The sequence below is a fragment of the Haemaphysalis longicornis genome, unplaced genomic scaffold (assembly GCF_048455015.1).
Source record: "Haemaphysalis longicornis isolate Haplotype H1 unplaced genomic scaffold, Haemaphysalis longicornis Haplotype H1 scaffold_9, whole genome shotgun sequence".
Lineage (NCBI taxonomy): Eukaryota > Metazoa > Arthropoda > Arachnida > Ixodida > Ixodidae > Haemaphysalis > Haemaphysalis longicornis.
Genome location: NW_027526460.1, coordinates 164,039,198 through 164,044,777, shown reverse-complemented (window position 1 = coordinate 164,044,777; position 5,580 = coordinate 164,039,198). Strand labels below are relative to the sequence as shown.

Sequence of the window (5,580 nt, the reverse complement as noted above, 5' to 3'; positions counted from 1 at the left end):
AATGCCCGCCAGGTGGGATCCGAACCCACGACCTCCAGAATACGGTATTCTGGAGGTCGTGGGTTCGGATCCCACCTGGCGGGCATTTTTTCTTCACTTTCTTTCTTTCTTTCCAAATTCTTAATCTGTTTCAATGATCTACCACATCCTCCCCTTTGCTTTCCGAGGTTTTCTCGACTGCCAACCCTTATTTCTGTGTTATTTTCAACGAGCCCCTCATTTCCTATTCTGATTCGCTACATGCATAGCGAGGGCCTCTGTTCTGGCAGTCTTGTTGCCAAAGGGAGCTTAAGAGGGTTCAAAGCTGGTCGACCACTCTGGACATGTCGTAGACACTCGAGTCACGACCCGGGGGTTAAAAAGAAGGTCCCCTTCACCCCGATTAGTCCGAATGGCGCTGGCTACCACCCCCAAGCACAGGAAACAAACATACCTAACATAAATACCCCAGAAAGTGAATGGGAAAATCGCCCCGCCGGTAGCGTAGTGGTTATCGCACCAGACCGGTATTCTGGAGGTCGTGGGTTCGGATCCCACCTGGCGGGCATTTTTTCTTCACTTTCTTTCTTTCTTTCCAAATTCTTAATCTGTTTCAATGATCTACCACATCCTCCCCTTTGCTTTCCGAGGTTTTCTCGACTGCCAACCCTTATTTCTGTGTTATTTTCAACGAGCCCCTCATTTCCTATTCTGATTCGCTACATGCATAGCGAGGGCCTCTGTTCTGGCAGTCTTGTTGCCAAAGGGAGCTTAAGAGGGTTCAAAGCTGGTCGACCACTCTGGACATGTCGTAGACACTCGAGTCACGACCCGGGGGTTAAAAAGAAGGTCCCCTTCACCCCGATTAGTCCGAATGGCGCTGGCTACCACCCCCAAGCACAGGAAACAAACATACCTAACATAAATACCCCAGAAAGTGAATGGGAAAATGGCCCCGCCGGTAGCGTAGTGGTTATCGCACCAGACCAGTATTCTGGAGGTCGTGGGTTCGGATCCCACCTGGCGGGCATTTTTTCTTCACTTTCTTTCTTTCTTTCCAAATTCTTAATCTGTTTCAATGATCTACCACATCCTCCCCTTTGCTTTCCGAGGTTTTCTCGACTGCCAACCCTTATTTCTGTGTTATTTTCAACGAGCCCCTCATTTCCTATTCTGATTCGCTACATGCATAGCGAGGGCCTCTGTTCTGGCAGTCTTGTTGCCAAAGGGAGCTTAAGAGGGTTCAAAGCTGGTCGACCACTCTGGACATGTCGTAGACACTCGAGTCACGACCCGGGGGTTAAAAAGAAGGTCCCCTTCACCCCGATTAGTCCGAATGGCGCTGGCTACCACCCCCAAGCAAGGAAACAAACATACCTAACATAAATACCCCAGAAAGTGAATGGGAAAATCGCCCCGCCGGTAGCGTAGTGGTTATCGCACCAGACCGGTATTCTGGAGGTCGTGGGTTCGGATCCCACCTGGCGGGCATTTTTTCTTCACTTTCTTTCTTTCTTTCCAAATTCTTAATCTGTTTCAATGATCTACCACATCCTCCCCTTTGCTTTCCGAGGTTTTCTCGACTGCCAACCCTTATTTCTGTGTTATTTTCAACGAGCCCCTCATTTCCTATTCTGATTCGCTACATGCATAGCGAGGGCCTCTGTTCTGGCAGTCTTGTTGCCAAAGGGAGCTTAAGAGGGTTCAAAGCTGGTCGACCACTCTGGACATGTCGTAGACACTCGAGTCACGACCCGGGGGTTAAAAAGAAGGTCCCCTTCACCCCGATTAGTCCGAATGGCGCTGGCTACCACCCCCAAGCACAGGAAACAAACATACCTAACATAAATACCCCAGAAAGTGAATGGGAAAATCGCCCCGCCGGTAGCGTAGTGGTTATCGCACCAGACCGGTATTCTGGAGGTCGTGGGTTCGGATCCCACCTGGCGGGCATTTTTTCTTCACTTTCTTTCTTTCTTTCCAAATTCTCAATCTGTTTCAATGATCTACCACATCCTCCCCTTTGCTTTCCGAGGCTTTCTCGACTGCCAACCCTTATTTCTGTGTTATTTTCAACGAGCCCCTCATTTCCTATTCTGATTCGCTATATATATATATAAGGTTAGTAGAGACAGAGACACACGAGAAAGACGCAGATATTAGAAATAAGCCTGACCTTATTTTTTCGCGCTCTGTGTGAGTTTTTATCTTTGCAGACTATATATGTATATATATATATATAGTCTGCGCACACTTGCTTCCTGACGAAAGCAAGTCTCTTTGCTGAAACGTTGGCAACAATCCTGCTTTTACCTTGTTCAAAGTTTTCTTTTCTTGTGTTCTCCACCATCTTGAAAAGTTCAACTGCTCAAAAGTTCAACTGAATTAAGGATTGGCAGTAAAGAATGCCAAGGAAAGCATTGAAACTGAAACAGATAAAGAATTTTTGGTAGAAAGAAAGTGGAGAATTCCCCCGCATTTCCCCGAGGGGGAGAATGTGAAAGTGCGAATGCACGGTTGTCGGCCCGCTTGCGGCGCTTGCGCTCGGCCCCCGCAGCCCACCGCCTCGCCGCCTTCTCCCTTCTCTTCTATCTCTTTCATCGGGTTTGTAGTATCACGTGTACACCACGCAGTTATCAAGCCGCTATAACGCCGCTGAGTCGCCAACGCACGCCGCTGATGACGTAGTTTGAATGCGTTAAAGATATAAGGCGCGTCACTAACGCTGATATCACGTCGCGTCCGTGGCTTGGTCGGTAGAGCGTCGCGCTGCGGCCGCAAAGTCCGCGGATCGAAACCTGGCGCCGGATGCTGTTTCTTTATAGAGGAGCACTGCGGACGCCGACGCCGCCGCCGACGCCGGCGGTGGATGGTTTGGGGTCGCTTATAAAGTGCATTCGCACTTAAAAATGCCCGCCGGGTGGGATCCGAACGCGTGACCTACGACAAACAGCCCCGCCGGTAGCGCAGTGGTTTTCGCACTCGACGCGTATTCTGGAGGTCGTGGGTTGGGATCCCACCCGGCGGGCATTTTTTCTCCACTTTTTTTGTTTCTTCCAAAACTTCTTTATCTCTTTCAGTTACCTACCGCATCCTCCCCTTTGCTTTCCTTGGTATTCTTGACTGTCAATTCTTATTTCTGTATTATTCAAGGAGCTCCTCATTTTTCGTTCTGATTCTCTACATGCATAGCGAGGGTCTCTGTTCTGGCAGTCTTCGTCCCGTTGGTAGATTAAAAGGGTTCAACGCTTTTCTCACCACTGTTGACATGTCGTAGAAGCTCCAGTCACGACCCGGGGGTAAAAACAAGGTCCCCTTCACCCCAAGTAGTTCAAGTGGTGCTGGCTAGCTGCTTAAGCGCAGGCAACAAATCCCCTAAAGAAAGTGCAGGGGAAAACAGCCCCGCCGGTAGCGTAGTGGTCATCGCACCAGACGCGTATTCTGGAGGTCGTGGGCTCAGTTCCCACCCGGTGGGCATTTTTTCTCCACTTTCTTTCTTCCAAAAATTCTTTATCTGTTTCAATGACCTACCGCATCCACCCCTTTGCTTTCGTTGGCATTCTTGACTGCCAATCCTTATGTCTGTATTATTTCAACGAGCTCCTCATTTCCCATTCTGATTCGCTATATATATTGTCACAGACTTTGCCCAGCTTCACAAGAAACTTACACTGACCATACCCGCATATCCATGTGTCCAATCTCTGCCCATCTGGGTATGTGCTCCGGTGGAAAGACGCTGGTAGATGACCAACGGAATGAAGAGAAGGTAGATGAAGTCCGAGCTCCCGTTGTACTGAGTTCGCGCTATCTACCCGTCTCTTTCCCGGTGACTACGGTGTCTTTTGTAAATACACCTTCTTCCTGACCTCCTATCTCTGCGTTGTCACGTGACATCTTTGGTGAAGGCGCTGGACTTCCTGTTTCCTGTACCTCTAGTCAGCGAGGCTTCATACCAACACGAAACTTCGGAGTGGGCGCAACGCTCGCGGCGACGCGATGTCTACCAATGAGCCCGGATCCTCTTCACCGTTCATCGTTGTGTCGGGACCCCGGTGACTTCATTGGGACGGACGACACTGATGTAGAAGATTGGCTACGTAGGTTCGAACGTGTGAGTGCTCACAACAGATGGGACGACACGCTTAAGCTCGCCAACGCTGCTTTTTGCCTCAAACAAACGGCTGAGACACGGTTTGAAACGAATGAAGCATGACTAACCAGTTGGGATGTTTTCAAAAAAGAGCTTCGAAAGGTGTTCGGGAAGCCCATTGGTCGCCCGCTTGCGGCAAAGCAACGGCTCTCAACACGTGCTCAAACATCAACTGAATGTTACGTCGCCTAGATTCACAACGTTTTGGCCCTATGCTCCAAAGTTGACCCAGGAATGTCCGAAACGGACAAGGCTAGCCATATCCTTAAGGGCATTGCCGATGACGCCTTTCACCTTCGTATTTGGAGGTACTGCGCCACCGTTGATTCCTTCATCAAGGAGTGTCGGCGATTTGAGCAGGCCAAGGGGCGCTGTATAGCTTACCAATTTGCCCGGCTCCCGCACACTGCTGTGACGACTTCCTGCGATGACGTCCATCTACCCGCTCCTGCTCCGCGCAAGCCAGACCCTGTCGCCCCGTCTGCGGATATCACCAGAATCGTGCGCCGCCAAATGGAAGCTATGGTCCTGACCCCCACACTGCCATATGCAGATGATCGCTGCCAACGTCCTACGATAGCTGCAATCCAGGCCATCATTCGTGATGAAATGGCAAGCATGGGCCTTCATCAAGTCTGCAGTATCGGGCATCCCCACCTTCTTTTACCCAACAGTTTTGGCCGACCACGCACATAAGCCCCCAAGTGCCTTTTAGCAACTGCCGCCGCAATCCTGCTGAATGGCGAACGTCTGACGACAGACCAATTTGCTTCACCTGCTCCTGTATTGGCCACATCGCTCGTTACTATAGGAACCACTGGACTCCACCCCCACCCAATGCGTCACCTCTTTATGGCTCTCGGTCTTTCTCCTACAGCTACACTCTCGATGAGCAGCGCCGTACTCCCCCAAGCTCGAATACCCAACACTTGAGTGCAGACCCTGTGCATACCCGGTTCAACCGCTCACCCTCGCCCTAATGTCACCAGTCCGAGATCACCGCAACCTCGCCGCTCGTACCCGATGCCCGACCGTGCGGCCCGATACTCCTCGGAAAACTAGGCAGTGCAGCTTCCAGAGGTGATGCTGCGTTTCCGACCTGGCTCGAAAATCCTCTACCTCCTCGTTCTGGAAAGCACAACTCATTAGCCCTTCATGTCGATCCTCTACCGGTAACTGCTTTAGTCGATACAGGTGCGAAGTTGTCCGCCATGAGCTCATCCTTTCGCCGCCCCTATGGAAAGTCCTCACACCTGCCCGCCCCGTGTTTTGAGCGTTGCGGATGGTGGGATGACCTCCGTAGGCGGACTGTGTACTGCGCGTGCTGGTCTGGCCGGCCACGAACTGCCTGTTATGTTTGCTGTCCTGGACACGTGCCCTCATGACGTTATTATCGGCCTGGACTTTCTCGCGGACCACGTAGCCTTAATCGATTGTGCCTCGGGTGT

General features: G+C 51.0%; 2 non-coding genes across 2 annotated transcripts; both read left to right on the top strand.

Annotated features, from left to right (window-relative positions):
• The first annotated feature begins 934 nt into the window (after positions 1–934).
• Positions 935–1,007, top strand: Trnat-agu (transfer RNA threonine (anticodon AGU)). The gene has a single exon. It is a non-coding gene; the product is annotated as a tRNA-Thr (tRNA).
• Positions 1,008–3,381: 2,374 nt separating this feature from the next.
• On the top strand, positions 3,382–3,454 carry Trnat-cgu (transfer RNA threonine (anticodon CGU)). Its single transcript has one exon. It is a non-coding gene; the product is annotated as a tRNA-Thr (tRNA).
• Positions 3,455–5,580: the final 2,126 nt, after the last annotated feature.